A 19,417-nucleotide genomic window follows, 5' to 3' on the forward strand; every position below is an offset into this window, starting at 1 on the left:
CTCCCTAAGGGCTCCAAGCCAGGCAGTGTAGATAAACAGGAGGAAATACCATTCTTCCTCTCATCCACTAATGAGTTTGGAGGGCTGATCCAGTTAATACCCCTACCTTGAGTGAGGACAAGGGAGTTTTATACAGTTCACTTTTGGGAGATATTCCCACATCGTGGCCTCAAGGAGATCCAGAGGTCAGGGGAGAGCCCTGAGCCAGAAGTGAGGAGAGCTGGTTCTGTGTGAGCTGAGTACTCCTTGAGAAAGTCACTCCCCTACCCTGGACGTGGGTTTTCTTATCTGGAGTTGAATTTGGCTGATATAGTCTTTTACCTTCCTTCTTGTCCTCAGGTCTGATGCTGTGATTAGCAGCTGGGAGGCAGGGCGGGTGTGGCAGAGCCCTGAAAGCTTCTTCTGTCTCATGTGCCTGCCTTCTCCCAATGAGCAGGTTGAGAATTATTTCAGTAGCCCCAAGATGTCCACTGTGGGTGTGGTAAGGACAACCTTTGGAGTCAGGAGCCCCCCTCTGCCCTGGGGAAGGAGGGCCTAGTTGGGGGGTTCCTTACCGTTGCACAGAATTCTCATGTTTTGGTTTGATATGACTTCCCTTCCTGTTCTCCCACGTCTTCCACAGCTTTCCCGTGAGCATCACATTCAGTTTCCATAGTGGGCTGATTGTTTAGATAACCTTCCCGGTTCTTTCCTGCCTGTGGTTCCCTGAAACAAATAGCAGGAAATTGTTTTCATAGCCATCAGGGTCCCCGCTTCATGTTTTCTTCTTTCCCTGCAGAACCTGACAGAACACACAGGGCACAGAGATGCATGTGCATGCTTTAGCTCCCAGTGCTCCTCTGCAGTGAGGGGTGGGTGGGGTTATATTCTTAATATTGCCTGGGGGCCCACGGCACACTTCTGTGAATTGTGTGTGGCATGCTAATGGCTTGTGTGTCACTGCCATTTAGTTTAAAGTGCACGTGTGTGTTACAAGTGCCTTGTGTGTGCATGCGGATCAGAATGTGGGGTCAAGGTGATTGTTGCCGAGAGGAAGTGATTTCGGAGCTGGTTTGCTCTCTGTTTCTGCTTTTTAATGTAATGTGGTGGTAATGTGTTGTCAGAGTGCTGATTAAAAAGATGTTAGAAATTTCCTTAATCTGGTCTGAAATTCACTTTGTTTTATTATTGATGTGTAATGTGTAAGGGTGTGAGGAAGTGGAGGATGAAACATCAGACCTTCCTGAGCAATCGAGGTCAGTTCTCGGAAATTGGATGTTGACTATTTAGCTATCACCACCCTTGGATTTGTGAGCAGGATCCAGAGGATCGGAGTGCTTCTATGACAGAGGTGTTATCCTGTCCTGGGACAGGACAATTAGAGGCAAGTTGGCAAACAGGAAACAGGTCAAGTTTGGGGCTTGTTTCTAACCAATATTTAGGCATTCTGACCTTTTTTTTTTTTTTTTAATTTTTTTTTTAACGTTTATTTATTTTTGAGACAGAGAGAGACACAGCATGAACGGGGGAGGGGCAGAGAGAGAGGGAGACACAGAATCGGAAGCAGGCTCCAGGCTCTGAGCCATCAGCCCAGAGCCTGACGCGGGGCTCGAACTCATAGACCGCGAGATCGTGACCTGAGCTGAAGTCGGACGCTCAACCGACTGAGCCACCCAGGCGCCCCTCGGCATTCTGACCTTTAACAACAATTTAATTTCACTGATACTGTCACCTAACTACCAACTGTAAGGTGCTGAATTTTCAAGGATAAATGAAATTCACTCCCTGTTCCGATTATTAATTGTTGGTCTTTTCTTGGACAAGGCTCTCTGGGCCCAATTCCCTCAGTACCCAACTCTCTTACTAGGCAGCTTTTGAGAGCTCTCTCAGAACCGGACAAGCAAGGCTGATCCTGGAAATGGCTGATGCAGGAGAGAGGGGCAGGAGCCTAGCTCCTTGCAGTGTCTGACTCTCCTTTTCAGGACATAGTGACTATGGGAAGTAGGAAATGTCTCCTTCGGAAATCCTGTGATGGGCAAGGTGGTGGGGATGGCAACTCTGATGGTCCCTCACCTGTCTCTCAGCTCCTCATGACACGAGAGCATGCCCTCAAGCATTCCCAGAGATGGGCATGAGTGTCTGTGTGTTGGGGCCCTGGAAACAAGATTTGTTAGCTACTTCTAAGAACATCATCAGTGAGAAGGAAGGGCAATTTGAGGTCCTGCAGAATTATCTTTGGGAACTACTATTACTTCACTCCATTCAGACCAGGAGGTTAGTGGTAGCAAAGCATGGGGTAGAGAGAACAGGGTGCAAAAATGCTCGGACTGATTGGTGCCAAAACTTTTTCTGAGACTCTCACACTAAGTTTGGATCCCCTCTACCCTAGCAAGGCACCAAGTGAACTTGGGTAGGACTTCCCCTCCCTGGAAAAACCATTTTGCTAAGGCTTTGTGATGTCCTCTTGTGACTTTTGCCTCTTCAATACTGCCTTTCATATATTCATTTCAGCCTGAGGTCATTAGGCTGAGGTCATTAGGCTGGTAATTAGGCTGATTCCAGACCCTACATTCTTGGGGTTGCCTCTGGGCAACCCAATGGGGCCCTGGGAACTTAGTTCTAGCCTGGGTCTTTGTGTAGCTCTTTCATCATCCCAGCTACTCTCTGTGAGAGAGGCTTCAAGCACTGGGATTTCTTAGATGTACATGTGCCTTTGGAGTCAGATAAACCAGATCTGGATTTAAGTTCATGCTTTGTTCTTTGACCTTGGCAAAGAACCTTGGCAAGTGATTTATGCTCTCTTAACACTCAGTTGCTACACCTGTCAAAAGGAGATGATGCCTACCATAATAGTTATTATAACAGTAAAATTTATTGAGCATCTTACAGTTATTAATTCATTTAATCCTCATACATTTCTAGGAATTAAGTGCTGGTGTAGTTGTCATTTTTCAGATGAGGAAATTGAGGCACAGAGAAGTTAAGTAGCAGGACCAAGTCCATGCAATGTGTAAGTGGTGGAGCTGGGATTCTGAACTTGGACAGTTTGACCCCAGAGTTTGTGTCCTCAACTACAGCACTAGACCTTGTATTCACAGAATGTTAATAAGAATTCATTGAGATTAGGGCGCCTGGGTGACTCAGTCGGTTGAGCATCTGACTCTTGATTTTGGCTCAGGTCATGATCCCAGGATTGTGGGATCGAGCCCCACATTGGGCTCTGTGCTGAGCATGGAGCCTGCTTGGGATTCTCTCTCTTTCTCCCTCTCTCTCCCTCTGCCCATCCCCCACTCACGTGTGCACACACATGTTCTCTTTCTCAAAAATAAAAAAAATTAAAAATTGAAGAAATCCATGTTTTTAAAAAATGTTTACCTACTTATTTTTGAGAGAGACAGAGAGAGAGACACACACACAGAGAGAGAGAGAGAGAGCACAAGCTGGGGAGAGACAGAGAAAGAGAGGGAGACACAGAATGTGAAGCAGCCTTCAGGTTCTGAGCTGTCAGCCATCAGTGCAGAGCCCAACTCGGGGCTCGAACTTATGAATCGGGAGATCATTACCTGAGCCAAAGTCGGATGCTTAACCAACTGAGCCACCCAGATGCCCCAAGAAATCCATGTTAAAAAAACCAATTCATTGAGATAAACATTTAAAGCACTGAGTATAGTGCTTGGCACATAATAGGCACTCAGTAAATGGTACCTGTTACTACCAAAGTGGAGAAGCCTCCTTCCATGTGGGCATGTGGAAGGTGTGGCCCTGGGTCAGGGTGAGGCAGGAGAAGAGACAGGAGTTCCTGCTGACCTGGGGTTTACACAGTGTCAGGGTTTCTTCCAGCCTATCTTTTAAATTAATTAATTAATTAATTAATTGATGTTTATTTATTTTGAGGGAGCATGCGCATGCGGGAGCGAGCTAGGCGGGGAGGGGCAGAGAGAGACTCAAGAGTACTCTTAACCAAGTGAACCACCCAGGCGTCCCCCCAACCTGTCTCTTTTAGACAGGGCTTATTGGCAAAAGTCTTGTTCCTGTAATCCCAAAGTTGCCTGACAGGCCCCCAAAGGAAAACACAAGAGCTGAAACTGGATGGCCATAGGGAGGGGCTCCCTCCCAGCAAGCCAGTGCTCAGGGATCACTTCTCTGAATCTGCTTCAGAGGAGTTTGACTTTTCATTTCCTGACATCTTATGCATTTGATCAGGGCTTCCAGTAAGCCACCTGTGGAACAGAGTGGGGCTATTGCCTGAATTGGCACAGGGCGGAGTGTTAGTGCCGGAAGCCAGGGAGACCCTGCAGGGACCCAGGGAGACCCAGATGTGGGCTTTGGAGGAGGGAGGTATCAAGCTGGCTCTGCTGTCTTGGGTTGTATACCTTGGCTCTCCGCCTGGACCTGGGAACAGCTTGGTCAGCAACGCCTGCCCCGCGCGGTGCCAGCTAGGTTTGGAAGCCACAAGGCTTTGGGGGCTGGGGGACCTGGATTCCCTTCATGGCTCTGCCACTTTTTAGTTGTGTAGCCTTGGCCTTTTATTCATGTTCTCTGACCCTCAGTTTTCTCATGTGTGAGAAAATTGTGAGGATCAAGTGAAATAACATACATAAAGCACCAGAACGGTAACTTACATAACTGTAGGTGCTCAGTAACTGTTCTCAGTTGTGGGTAGGTGCAGTTGGGGGAGGAGGGAAATATAAAATACAGTTCCTTCCTTTAAGAAGATTACAGTTTGGGTGTGGTCAGAGGTAATAAGACAGGTAAACATATAAATCAGAGTTGGGACTGCATGTAATGAAACACAGAGCACTGAGTGTAGCAAACAGAGCTTTTGGAGTTCATATGTAGGAGAGCTGCCCTGTGGACTATGCCGCTCAGGGAAGGCTTCCTGAACAAGTGAACTGGGCAAACCTGCAAATGTTGGGAGGAAGGTGGAGGGGCATTCCAGGAAATATCTGAGTTGAGGCCAAGTAACATAAGTTCAGCGGAAGAGAGGAAACCAGCTGGATACCCTAAAGGGTAAAACCGTCCTTGACAAAGGTCAGGCTGAGGCAGATATTCCAGATGGGATTTTAAAAAAAGACAGAGGGTCACCAGGGTGGCTCACTCCGCTAAGCATCTGACTCTTGATTTAGGTTCAGGTCATGATCTTATGAGCCCCGTGTCCAGCTCTACACTGAGAATCTATTTGGGATTCTTCTCTCCCTCTGTCTGCCCCTCCCCCACTCATGCTGTCTCTGTCTCTCTCAAAATAAATAAATAAACTTTAAAATAAGAAAATAAAAGAAGACAGAGAAAGGTGAGTTTCAGGCAGAATTTCGGGAGAAATTCTAGGGTCTCAAGATTAGAATGATCTCTAGGTAGGGCAAAGGAGGTGGCCACCTTGAAGCTCAGGCCAGGCTTAAGTTCAGGAGAGGAGCCTGAAGCGGCAGAAAGGGAAGGAAGGGCTCCTTCCCCAGGGATCTGGACTTGTCAGCTTAAACACAGCAAGTGCCACCCAAGGTTTCCTGAAAGGGAGTGAAAACTAAGTCAGGCCAAATCCTTGGTGAGCCAGTTAGGGGCCTGATGAGTTGGATTTGATGTCCAAGGAAGTTTAGATGTCAGCAGGTGGTATCCACTGAGAATTCCTTGTTAGGCTCTGGCTATCCTTGACTGAAAATGTCTGTCTTTAAAATAAAAAAATTCCTTTGTGTTTTTTCTTTCTTTGTTCCTATTGTTCGTTCGTCTGAAAACTTAGTCTTGGTTGAACTAAGTAGAAAAGGTTCATTCTTACCTAGCCAGTCTAACTAGGGTTGTTGTAAGAACAATTCTGGAAAACAATGTGTTGGTGGCCATGGACATCCATTGCCCTTTTGATAACTTTAGTAGCATGATTGCACTGTTAGTATGCCCTATTCTTTATCTGAGTACATATTTAACTTTTCTCACTCCTCTGAAAGCAACTTAAGGTTAGAAACTGTGTCTTTGTTTCGGACTTTTATTAAAGTACCTGTCAAGAAACTATTTACATTATAGGTACCCAATAAATATTCATTAAATTGTAGGTTTTAACATGTGTCTCACACACAGATTCCAGTAAATGCTTGACATTTTTATGAATTAATTAATTAATTCATTCATTCATTCAATCTCTTAAGAGGTATTTAGTCTCCTGAATGACTACTAGATGCTAAGCATTATATTGGGCATCTAATGGGAATAAAATATAAGGATTTTAGTGGTCCTTAAAGGGCTCATGGTCTTATGAGATAGTCAAATAAACAGACAATTACAGAGCAGGATGACAAATGTCATGACTCAGGGACAGATTGAGTATTATAGGAGTACAGAGGAGGAGGGTCTCATAATTCATCTGGAATGAGGGTGGAGGTGTTGAGATCAGTCAGACAAGGCTTTTTTCCCTTTTTCTCTTTTCAAGAACAACATTCTAAAGGAGGAATAAAAATTGAGGAAAGAGCCTCCCAGGCAGAGGGAATAGTGTGTACAAAGTCAGTGGTGTGAGGGCTACCTGTATATTCAGGGAACTGTAAGTGGTTGAGTATATTATAACAGGGAGTACAGAGGGACAGTGGTTAGAAATAAGCAGGGAACATTATGAAGAGCCTGGCATACTAGGTAAAGAAGTTTGGGTTTTATCCCCAAGGTAATGGTATGGGCATTGACATGATCAGATTTGTATTTTAGGGAGATCACTTTGACTATCAAAGTGGAGAACAAGTTGAATCAAAGTGTTGGAGGAAGATGAACCAGGGCGATTCAGGGAACAGGATGGGTAAGCTAGGTGATTGCTGCTTCCTGCTTCTCATCCTAGAGTATCTCTAGGATACTCCTTCCCATCTTGAGGGACTGTGTTTCCAGTACCTGCCATAGCACCTGGTTAACAGGAAGCACTTCAGAAATACTTCTTACTCCTCTTTGTATCTCACAAGCCTAATACAACGCCTGACACTTGGAGGTGCTCGGTGCACATTGGTTGGCTCCACCACTGTGACTTGTGCTGGCAGCTCCTGAGCACTAATTTGAAGATAGGGTGGGTACCCTTCTTCCTGTGGTCACAAACCAGGCAAAATTGCTTTCTGGGTTAGAACTGACTTTGAAGATATCTTCCACATGGCCCTTCTCAAGATGTCTCCAAAGACATTCTCCATCTTCTGATGAGTCTTTGTTCTAAAGTGAACAGTGAGAGAGAGGGGTGCCGGGGTGACTCAGTCGGTTGAGCGTCTGACCTCAGCCCAGGTCCTAATCTCATGGTTCGCAAGTTTGAGCTGATAGCTCAGAGCCTGGAGCCTACTTCGGGTTCTAAGTCTCCCTCTCTCTCTGCCCCTCCCCTGCTCATGCTCTGTCTGTCTCCCTCTCTCAAAAATAAAAAAACATTAAAGCGGACAGTGAGTTACTTTAGGGCAGGAAACATATTTTTATATCCCCAGGACTTATCACAGGGCATGATAGATGATAGTAGTAGGTGATAGTAGGTGATGGTAGATATTTGTTCCATGAATTTGAGATTCATTGTTTTGGACTTGAAATGTATTTTATGAAACATGTTAATAAATGTTGATTAGGTTCTGATTCCTCCTCAAAAACCTTTTAGATTTTTTTTAAGTTTATTTTGAGAAGGGGGGGTGAGCATAAGTGGGGGAGGGGCAGAGAGAAGGAGAGAGAATCCCAGGCAGGGTCTGCACTGTCAGCACAACCCAAGCCTCAAACTCAGGAACAGAGTGCAGAGTCCAACGCAGGGCTTGAACTCACAAACTGTGAGATCACGACCTGAGCCAAAGCCAAGAGTCGGGATGCTTAACCGACTGAGCCACCCAGGTACTCCAAAAAGCCTTTTAAACCTGTAGCCTAATGGGTAACCGGGCATACTGAAGACTGGAGGCGAGGAACTCGAGGAGATGGGAGGAGTTAGCAGAAGGGGAAGTAAGTTACTTCCCAGAAATATTTAAAAGCTGAACTGAAACAGTTCAGAAAGATTCTGGCCAAAGGGGTGTAGGTTCTTCGAAAGTTCTGCTGGGAAGATTGGGAAGCTCTGGGTTCTCTTTACCACCTCCCGTTATACAGATTGCTTTGGTTTCTCCTCATACACTTTAAAATACAGTTAAACTAGATGACTCACCATGTTTTCCTGATTATCTGTTTTTTTGTTTCTTTTCTTCATTAGGAATGCCCTCCTCCTTTATGCCATTATCATCATCCTTCAATTCCCTGCTGAAATGCTACACTCTTTCCCTGAAACCCTATGGAAGAAATAGTCTCTCCCGATCCTGAACGTTTTTGGCTTTTAGACCCCTTCATGGTACTTAATGCTATTACAATAATTATATATGGGTTATCAATCTTATTCCCACTAGGAGGAAGGGATCTGATTTAGCTATGTGTATTTCATAGCAGAGGGCCTTGTAAATGTTGACTGAACCATGTGACAGAACTGTATTACTAGCTTAGTGTGATGGTTAATTTTATGTGTCAACTTGACTGGGCCATGGGGTGCCCAGATATTTGGTCAAACATTTGGTCAAACATCACTCTGGGTGTTTTTGTGAGGGTGTTTTTATAAGGGAGTTTTTATATGAGATTCACATTTATTTTTGTCAAAAAAAATTTTTTTAAATATTTATTTATTTTGAGAGAGCGCAAGTCGGGGAGGGGCAGAGAGAGAGGGAGACACAGAATCTAAAGCAGGCTCCAGGCTCTGAGCTGTCACCGCAGTGCCCATCGTGGGGCTCTAACCTACAAACCACGAGATCACGACCTGAGCCCAGTGGGACACTTAATGGACTGAGCCACCCAGGTGCTCCTATGAGATTAACATTTAAATTGGTAGACTGAGTAAAGCAAGTTGTCTTCCCTAATGTGGGTAGACCTCATCCAATCAGTTGATGGCTTGAATAGAACAAAAAGGTTGACCCTTCTCTGAGTAAGAGAGAATTCCTCCTTACTGCCTGGGACATCAGCTTTTTCCTGTCTTCAGACTTGAACTGAAATTTTGGCTCTTGAGTCTGGAGCCTCCTGGCCTTTGGATTAGAACTACATTTTTGGCTCCCCTGGTCGCCAGCTTAGTGACTTAGCCCACAGATCTGGGGACTTGTCAGCCTCTTTAATCAAGTGAGCCAATTCCTTATAAATCTCTTTCTTTATGTCAATCTGTCTTTCTTTCTGTCTAACCTCTGTATCTAGATATATCCATCCTATTGGTTCTGTTTTTCTGGAGAACCCTGACTAATACACTTAAGTCCTGGATTTTAGAAATATTCTAGAGAAAGGAAAAGAGTTTGATCTACCTTTCCTGGAATTGGATTAACATGAGACATGCTTTTAAAATGATGCTTACCCTTTGATACCTTTTCATCTCCCAGATGCTTCTCATCTAAACTCTTCTTCCTTTTCCAAGATTTCAGGCTCATAGGACTTGGACGCTTCCATCAGCCCTCCACTGTAGTACCTGACCAACGCCCACCCTGTCCTTCACTTAAGGCCCACATTTTCCTTGCTTCTGAGTCCTCTTGCCAACCTCACCCCATCAAAGCCCCAACTCAGTGTCGTAGGTCTGAGGTTGGTCGGGGCGGCGGGGGGCGGGGGGGAAGCAGCCTGCTATTCAAGTGATGCACGTGTAGCTGAAAGCTCTCTAACCTTCTCAGAGTTATTTGCTAAATGACTTGGATGAAATATCAAGTAGTTTAAAAAAATGGGGTGAGGTTTGTAGGCAGAGTGGGGATGACATTTTGAGTAATTGCCTAGTGGGCAGGCAGAACAGCCCTCCTGACCTTCAGTCCGAGGGTAGGCACCTCCTATGCCCTTGCTGCTTTGACAGATTCTTCTCTTTTCCATTTCTGAAACCACAGCTTCTCCCAAAACAATAACAAATAAGCACTCCCACAGAAATAGCAGTGGAGATTCTGCTGCTGACACAAGAAAAGAGGGAGGGGGCAACCATGTGCATGTCTCTGATGGATCTTTATAAGTTAGCAAATACTTATGGTTTTGAAAAGCCCATTTTAGAAGAATATAGACTGGGGCGCCTGGGTGGCTTAGTTGGTTGTGTCCGATTTGGGCTCAGGTCATGATCTCATGGCTCGTGGGTTCAAGCCCCACATCTGGCTCTGTGCTGACAGCTCAGAGCCTGGAACCTGCTTGGGATTCTGTGTCTTCCTCTTTCTCTCTCTGCCCCTCCCCTGCTCGCTCTCTGTGTGTCTCCCTCTCAAAAATAAATAAACATTAAAAATTTTTAGAAGAATTAGACTTTTAAAGATGATGAGAAAATCAGAAGTCTTATATTATGTGTGGCTATAAATAAAGAGCTAAAGAGCTGGCAGGAGAGCAGATGTCAGCGGAGGCATTAGAGGTACCCTGTTTTCAAGGATGTTGGTTAGTCAGATCTGCACTGAAACTGCTCTGGCTTAAAATACTTAGCACCTAGCATATTGTAAGATCTTCCCTGCAGGTTTCCTGTGAGAAGGAGGGGGAGGATTTAGGGGAAAGATCATGATTATAATATGAAACTACAAACTCCTTGCATCTATTTCCATGTTTAAATATATTTAGATCTTTCTCATGTTAAAAAAAAATTCTTTTTTTTTTTTGAACCCTATTCCTCTTGCTGACTTCCACTCTATCACTGTCTTCCTTTGAATAGACAAACTTCTTAAAAGAGTCGTTTTCAGGGTTGTCTGGGTGGCTCAGTAGCTTAAGTGTCTGACTCTTGATCTCAGAGCCTACTTAAAAAAAAAAAAAAAGACTTGTTTTCAGAGCGCCTGGGTGGCTCAGTCAGTTGAGTCTGACTTCGGCTCAGGTCATGATCTCACAGTTCGTGAGTTTGAGCACCACGTCGGGCTCTGTGCTGACAGCTCAGAGCCTGAAGCTTGCTTCGGATTCCGTGTCTCCCTCTCTCTCAGTTACTCCCACACTCACACTTTGTTTCTCTCTGTCTCAAAAATAAGTAAATATTTTTTTTTTTTTAAAAAGGGACTTGTTTTTAGCCAGTATCTCCATTTGTTTATCTCCCATCCACTCCTCAGCATTGGAGAGTTGATACCCCCCCCCACCCCGCCCCGCCCTGCCCCCGCTCCCTTGTACTTCGCACCTTTGTTTTACCTAATGTCACAGAGCAGGTGCCACTCTTGGCCACTACTTCACTCAAACTGCTGCCATGGCCCTCACTCTGTTGGTTCCCCACCAATCTGACCATTCCTCTTCAGTTCTCTTTGCCACCTCTTCTGATCTGTTCATGCCATAAATGTCACTGGTCTCTAGAGTTCTGACCTATTCTATGCCTTCCTGTCTGTGACTTCAGTTATAATCCATCACTCTTGAGTTGTAGATCTCTACTGTCTGTTGGGTATCTGCTTTTGAATGTGCAACATGTCCCATACTGAACTTACCTTACCTCCAAACCTGGTTCTTTAAAAATAATAATAGTTATTATTATAATTCTTATTAGAATAATATATGTGGGCTTGTAGCCCACAGTGATCTGTGCCACAAACCTGCCACTGTTCTCCTTCCCTTTGGCATTCCCTCATCTGGTCAGTCTGGGGTCATGACAATGCCAACTCCTATGTAACTCTCTAACCTGTCCCCTCTTCTCCAACCTGATTCATGCTACTAACTCAGGCCACCATCATCTCCTCTGGATTCCTGCTACATCTTCTCTCTGACCCCCTTCCTTGCTCCAGCCTATTAATTCCGTGCCCCCTCCCATTTGCTGTCCACAGTGCAGCTGAAGTGGCCCTTGCCAAACAAAGTTCTGATCATATCCTTTTCCATAATTAAATTCCTTCCATCCTTCTCTAAAGCAGCTCTCAGGCTGCACTTTGATCTCTTCAGCAAGGCTCCCCAGTTTTTTGTCACGTTACAAATGTAAAAGACCTCAGTATTCTTCAGCTTCCACTGTCCCAGTCCTGCCCTCCACCCCTCCCCAGTTCTTGCACATTATGCCTCAGCCACACCAAACTACTTTAATTCCTGAAATTCCCTGCTTTCTATGAGTTTGGGCCTTTGTACTTATTCTCTCTGCCTAGAACACTCCTGTCACGCCTCTTTATTTTCATATCAGTTTTAGTTAGCTTTCAGGCTTTGGTTTATACCTTACTTCTGTAATCTACTACACTAACACACCAACCTGGGATTATGCCCCTAACGTCCCCAGCACTTACCCCTTTTGTACCACTTACCATGCTCTCTTGAGACTGGTGAATGTACGGTAAGCATCTTGTAGGCAGGGATGACGTGTTAGACTCCCAGGCCCTCGAATAGTACCTTTCACATAATAGATGTTCAATAAATATTTGTGATATCATTGAATGATTTCCATAATTACTTTGGACATGTTTCTTATTAAATCAGTTGAACAAGTCATGTAGAGCTCACAGGGAGAGAGCACAAATGAGGTCCAAGGCCTTAATGTCAGTTTTTGTTTTGTTTGTTTGTTTCTTTATATTCTATTCTTATATATTCTATTATATTTTTAAGTAGACTCCATGCCCAACATGGGGCTTGAATACATGATCCCGAGATCAAGATTCATAACGCTCTACTGACTGAGCCAGCCACGCATCCCTGTTTTGTTTTGTTTTAATTAAAGCAAAAGTTTGGATTTTTGCAGAGTTACTGGCTGGCTATGGGTCTTAATGGGCTTATGGGATAGTATAGTTAAACCTAGACTCCAGCTAGCTGACATAGTCCAATTCCAGACCTTTAGATTTTTTTTTTTGAAGAACAGCTTTATTGAGGTACAATTCATATACCATACAATTCATTCATTTAAAGTATATAATTCAGGGCTCCTGGTTGGCCCAGTCGGTTAAGCATCTGACTTTGGCTCAGGTCACGATCTCATGGTTCACTAGTTTGAGTCCCACATCGGGCTCTGTGCTGACAGCTCAGAGGCTGGAGCCTGCTTCAGAGTCTGTGTCTCCCTCTCTCTCTGCCCCGCCTCCACTCATGCTCTGTCTCTCTCTCTCAAAAATAAACATTAAAAAAACATTTTTTTTAAGTGTATAATTCAATGATTTTTAGTGAGTTCACAGAATTGTAGAACAACCATCACCACAGTCAATTTTGAGCATTTTCATCACGCCAACAAGAAACCCTATACCCATTAGCAATGCTCCTCATCTCCATCTCCTCTCTCCTCCACTGGAAACCAGTAATCTACTTTTTGTCTCTATGAATTTGACTATTCAGGATATTTCATATAAATAAAATCATACAATCTGTGGTATTTGTGACTGGCTTCTTTCACTTAGCATGATGTTTTTAAGATTCATCCATGTCGTATCATTTATCAGTATTTTATTTCTTTTTATTGCCAAATGATATCCATTGCATGCCCCATTTTGTTTATCCATCCATCAGTTGATGGATATTTGGGTTGTTTGCACCTTTTTGGCTAGCATAAATAATGCTGTTTATGAACATTTGTGTACAAACTCTTATGTGGACGTAGTTTTTATTTCTCTTGGGTATATATATATATGGGAGTGGAATTGCTGGGTCATATGGAGGACTTATGGTTCTTCTTCTTCTTCTTCCCCTTCCCCTCCTTCTCCTTCTCCTCCTCCTCCCCTTCCCCCTCCCCCTCCCCCTCCTCCTTCTTTTCCTTCTCAGCTACACCCAATGTGGGGCTTGAACTCATGACCCTGATATGGAGTCTGATGTCCTACTGACTGAGTCATCCAGGCACCCCAGGACTTAGGATTCTTAAGAACAGAGGTTGCTTTACACAATGAGCTCAAAAACACATGAAGCACTAATAACTCTTGCTCTTTAATTTGTTTATTTACTGACAGGCAAAGTTTTACAGCTGACTCTTTGAAGAAGTGGCATTAATCAAATTTCTCTATCTGATACAAAGTAGCCAACGAATGTGCAAAGTCCAGTTTTCCTGTGTAGGAGAATAAAGGTCTTCTTGGGTTTAAACGGAAGTGGGAGAAGTTAATATCTGTCTCTGCCCATTTCTACTCCCACTCTGCCATACTCCTGGACCACACAGGGCTGGCTGATGGAGTCACCCAGGAAAGCTTCAACTGGGAAAGCTGGCCTAGAAACTGATTTTAGCCATAATTAGATCACTGCTTCCATCTCTGTATTTATGATAAGAACTTACTGTTCCTTTTGTATGACATCTGTCTCTGGCTCTTCTTTGTTCATCTCCATCATCTCTGCCACCATATACACTCCTGTCTTCTCCCTGCTCTTTCGTTTTTCCTCACTCTCCTGGTCATGTCAGACTGTTCCTTGGTCCTATTTAAGACAATAAAGTTATGAGACTCATGTGAGTTTTAGGATTCCTTTTATAAGTATATCATATCCAGATAAATACGGGCACCTTAAAGTAGTGGTCCTGGGTGGCTATACATTTATTCCAAAACTTCTGTTGTTACTTAAACTATTTTGGTTATTTATTATGTAGAGTTGCTCTCAAAACCAGTCTGAGCCCTACAAGAAGACTAGTTTCATTTCCCTTAATAATCACCCCTAGTATTGCAAGGGCCTCCCACTCTGCTTGTATTTATTTGCTTGTATTTATTCCCAGTTCCCTCTTTCCTTTCTTGCTCTAGTCCCCCCAATAAGAGGAGTTCTGGGTTCAGATAGGGACACAGAGACACAGTGAAGGGAGATTGGCATGTTTCACAAGACTTTGACCTTTAAACAAAGCATGCTTAAGATGCTCCAGTGTTCCATTTCTGCTTTGTGATCCCCTCCTCAGCCTTTTTCAGATGAAAAAAAAAAAAACCCATAAAATAGTAGGGCTGGGAATATGGCCTTGAATTGTTCTCCTCTTAGGGGGAGAAATGAGTAGGGAGAGGTACTTCCGAGGGCTCCATTTCCTTCCATCCTGGGTAGTTAACGTTTTACCAGCAGTTCCTTCGCCTCTAGGGGAGACAAGGATCATGTTCCAGCCCCACCCTGCTGCTCAGGGTAGAGGGCACTTTGTACAGAGCTGTGATTTGAGAACAGCCTGCATCTGACCTTATTCTTATTTTCGAGTCTGTAGCTGCCTGTGATCTTGTATCTTCTCAGCTCTGAGGATTTTCGTATTCTCTTCCTCTTTGAGTTTCTGCTCTGGGGAGAAAATGAAGATGTTTACTAGTGGGGGGAAAATAAACCCTGAAATTTGCAAAATAAAAATTAACATATAGCTGAGCTTCCTGCCCATCATGCCTCCATCTTCTCCCCAGCAGTTTCTGAACCTCCCCAAACCCCAGTGAGATTTTGGTTGGTTGTACAAATATATCTACAGGATTCCCTTAACGAGGGAGCTGTGTTTGAAGGCTTTGTGTTCTTGTTACCATCTTACCTGCTTTTCTCTTTTCCAGAGAATTCTCCTTCTCACAAATGGGTATGAGACCAATGGTCGAGAAATACAGCCTCCGTTCACCCTTCTATTAATTGCAGAATAAGTGATGCAGAGGCTGGTTAGATAATACAGCTGTGGGTAGAGAGCAAAAGGAAGCATTGGAACACCTGCCAGGGATGAGAACAGAGATCACCATTAGTGAATGAACATCCCTGGAGCAGAGGAAGGGAGGAGGTGGGAACAAGAAAGGGAGTCAAAGGAAGCCAAAGAATTATAGGAACTGAGGATATAATCTATAGGGGAATGAGGGAGGCTAGGCAGAGGATTTTGGTGGTCTCTTCTCTAGTGCCTGAAAGGACAGTTGCTTAATTAGTGGCTATTATGGGCATGGCCTCAGGGTAGATTCTGGGGATATAGAGATAAATAGATATAGTCCCTACTTTACAAGTGTACAGTCTAACAAAAACAAGTACAAATTAGATGAGACTTTCAAACGTGTGGTATTGTGGACTGGGATACTGCTACCATTACTAGCAGTAACATTTTTATAAATTGAAGTATAGTTGGCATACAATATTATATTGGTTTCAGGTGTATAACATAGTAACTCGACAATTATATACATTATGAAATGTGCACTTACAAGTGTACATCTGTCACCATACAAAGTTATTACAGTGTTATTGACTGTATTCCCTATGCTGTGCTTTTCATCCCTGTGACTTAATTTATTTTATAAATGGAAGTTTGTACTTCTTAATTACTTCCACCTATTTCACCCATCCATCCCCACACTTCCCCCGGCTGGCAACCACTGGTTTGTTCTCTGTATTTACGAGTCTATTTCTGTTTTGTTTGTTTAGATTCCACATATGAGTGAAATCCTATGGTATTTCTCTTTTTCTGTCTGACTTATTTCACTTAGCATAATACCCTCCAGGTGCATCCACGCTGGCAAGGTTTCATTCTTTTTTATGGCTGAATAATATCCCATTTTGTGTGTGTGTGTGTGTGTGTGTGTGTGTGTGTGTGTGTATCACATTGTCTCTATCCATTCATTTATCAGTGGATACTTGGTTTGCTTCTGTATCTTGCCTATTGTAAATAATGCTGCAATAAACATAGGGGTGCATATATCGTTTTGAATTCACGTTTTGTTTTCTTCAGCTAAACACCCAGAAGCAGAATTGCTGGGTCATATAGTGTTTCTATTTTTAATTTTTTGAGTAACCGCCATACTGTTTTCCCTAGTGGTGGCACCAGTTTACATTCCCAGCAGCAGTACACGTGTTCCATTTTTTCCACATCTTTGCCAACACTTGTTATTTCTTGTCTTTTTGATACTAGCCATTCTGACTGGTATGAGGGGATAACTTATGGTGGTTTTGATTTGCATTTTTCTGATGATTAGTGATGTTGAACATCTCTTCCTGTGATTCCTGGCCATATGTATGCCATCTTTGGAAAATGCGTATTCAGATCCTCTCCCCATTTTATTTTTTATTTTCTTTTATTAAGTAAATTCTCCACCCAACATGGGGCTCATGAAACTCATGACCCCGAGATCAAGAGTCACATGTTCCAGGGGCACCTGGGTGGCTTGGTGGGTTAAGTGTCTGATTTCAGCTCAAGTCATGATCTCGTAGTTCGTGGGTTTGAGTCCAGCATCAGGCTCTGTGCTGATAGCTCAGAACCTGGAGCCTGCTTCAAATTCTGTGTCTCCTCTTCTCTCTGCCCCTCCCCCACTCACACTGTCTCTGTCTCTCAAAAAGATGAATAAACGTAGAAAAGAAAAAGAGTCGCATGTTCCACCGACTGAACCATCCAGGCACCCTTCCTCTGCCTATTTTTTAATTGGGTTACTTTTTTGTTTGTTTGTTTTTGTTTTGATGTTGGGTTGTATGAGTTCTTTATGTATTTTGGATATTACCCCCTTATCAGAATGTATCATTTTCCTCCCGTTCAGTAAATTGCTTTTTCGTTTTGTTGATGGTTTCCTTTGTTGTGCAAAAGATTTGATGTAGTCCTAACAGTTTATTTTTGCTTTTGTTTCCCTTGCCTCAAGGAGGCAGATCCAGAAGAATATTGCTAATGCTAATATCCAACAGATTACTGGCTATGTTTTCTTTTAGGAGTTTTAGGGTTTCAGGTATTAAGTTTAGGTCTTTAATGCATTTTGAGTTTTTTGTGTATGGTGTAAGAAAGTGGTCCAGTTTCATTCTTTTGTATGTAGCTGTCCAGTTTTCCCAGCACTATTTTTTGAAGAGACTGTCTTTTCCCCATTTTGTCTCCTTTGTTGTAGATTAATTGACCATATAAACATGGGTTTATTTCTGGGTTCTTTATTACGTCCCATTTATCTATGTGTCTATTTTTGTGCATGTAGCATATTGTTTTAATTACTGTAGATTTGTAGTATTGTTTGAAATCATGATACTTCCAGCTTTGTTCTTTTTTGTCAAGATTGCTTTGGCTGTTTGGGGTATTTTGTGGTTCCATACACATTTTAGAATTATGTATTCTAGTTCTATGGAAAATACTATTGGTATTTTGATAGGGATTGCATTGAATCTGTAGATTGCTTTGAGCAGTATAGACATTTTAATAGTATTAATTCTTCCAATTCACGAACGTGGTATATCTTTCCAATTATTTGTGTCTTCAGTTTCTTTCATCAGTGTCTTAAAGTTTTCAGAGTACAGGTCTTTCACCTCCTTTGTTAAATTTATTCCTAGGTATTTTATTCCTTTTGATGCCATTGTAAATAGGATTATTTTCTTAATTTCTCTTTTTGCTACTTTGTTATTATTATAATGAAATGCAATAGATTTCTGTATATTAATTTTATATCTTGCAGCTAACATTTATTGTTTGCCTACTGTCTTCTAAGCATTTTACACATGTACTAACTCACTGACTCCTGACAATAGCCCTGTGAAGTATGTATTGTTATAATCCCTGTTTTATGGGTAAAGAGTCTGAGGCACAGAGACATTACAAGTAGCTTGACCGATGTCTCGGAGTAGGCCCTCAGGAGCAGGACCTCCAGGTGGTCTGGCTCCAGAATATGTGCTCCTAAGTAACATGGTCATCCAAAGAGTACGCAGGAATTCTGCTGCTTCACATTTGCATGCCTTTGTACCACTGGTTTGCCCTTTTGCCTCTAATACTTTTTCTAAAAGACTCTGGTCAAGCAGAGGACGCTCCTTTGACATCTTCTCCGATTTCTGTTGCCTATCTCAGGGGGGCAGTCACTTTCCTTGGAGTTTGAATAGCACTCTGTCAAATTTTGTTAAACTACACAGTAGTGTATTTGTTGCAATATCTGATTCCTTGTGTTATGAGCTTCTGGAGAGCAGGGACTTTTTTTTTATGGAAAATTTCAAATAGTTGCAAAAATAAAGCTAATAGTAAAATGTATCTACATGTACTCATTGCGCAGCTCCAGCAATTATTTCATGGCCAGTATTGTTTCATTTATACTCCCCTCCTCAAACTGGGGTATTTTGAAGCAAATTTCAGACACCAAATAATTTTATTAAGATTTCAATTATATTACTAAAATATAAGGTATCTTTACAAAAAACATAGCCACGATACCATTATTGCACTAAAAATGAGTACTTCTTCAATATCATAAAATATTCACTGTTCAGATTTCTGTAATTACCTCCTAATTTTCTCTCTCCCTTTCCTTCTCTTTCCTTCTGCTGTTTTTGTTCCTTTATTTCTTCCTTTTCCCACCCCCATTTTTTTAAAGCAGAGTTGTTTGAATAAAAATCCAAATAAGGGCTTTAGTTTTTAATCTCCGTGTTCTCATTAGCACCTGGCTTAGTGCTTGACATATAGTAAATCCTCAATAAATGTTTACTGAATGAATGACTCATCAGAAATCTATGCACATAAGTGGAATTCGTGTAACCTTACTGCCATAGTTGGTTGGTTTCTTGGGGTGGCTTTTGCTTTCTGGTCCCCTTAGTTAGGGACTGACTCAGATGCTTGCTGCTATCAGTGCTTGTGAATGCTACTAAAGGTGTGAGGACAATCAGAGTATCCGTGACTCAGACATCTACAGGCTAGAAGGAAATGGGCCAGACTTTCTTGTCTGTTTTTTGTTCTTAGTCTCTTGTTATCTCACTTTGAGTTTGG

The 19,417-nt window shown here is 42.8% G+C and overlaps 2 long non-coding RNA genes across 2 annotated transcripts in view; one reads left to right on the forward strand and one right to left on the reverse strand.

Moving 5' to 3' along the window:
* The window catches only part of LOC131499552 (uncharacterized), a 113,972-nt gene that overhangs the window by 37,906 nt on the left and 56,649 nt on the right, over positions 1 to 19,417 (forward strand). The gene's annotated exons all lie outside the window — the stretch shown is intronic.
* On the reverse strand, positions 13,711 to 16,025 carry LOC131499553 (uncharacterized). The gene is made up of 3 exons (XR_009255949.1): positions 15,269 to 16,025; positions 14,941 to 15,033; positions 13,711 to 14,211 (listed from the first exon to the last, which is right to left on the reverse strand). It is a non-coding gene; the product is annotated as an uncharacterized LOC131499553 (long non-coding RNA).

Source organism: Neofelis nebulosa, chromosome 17, assembly GCF_028018385.1.
Source record: "Neofelis nebulosa isolate mNeoNeb1 chromosome 17, mNeoNeb1.pri, whole genome shotgun sequence".
Classification (NCBI taxonomy): Eukaryota; Metazoa; Chordata; class Mammalia; order Carnivora; family Felidae; genus Neofelis; species Neofelis nebulosa.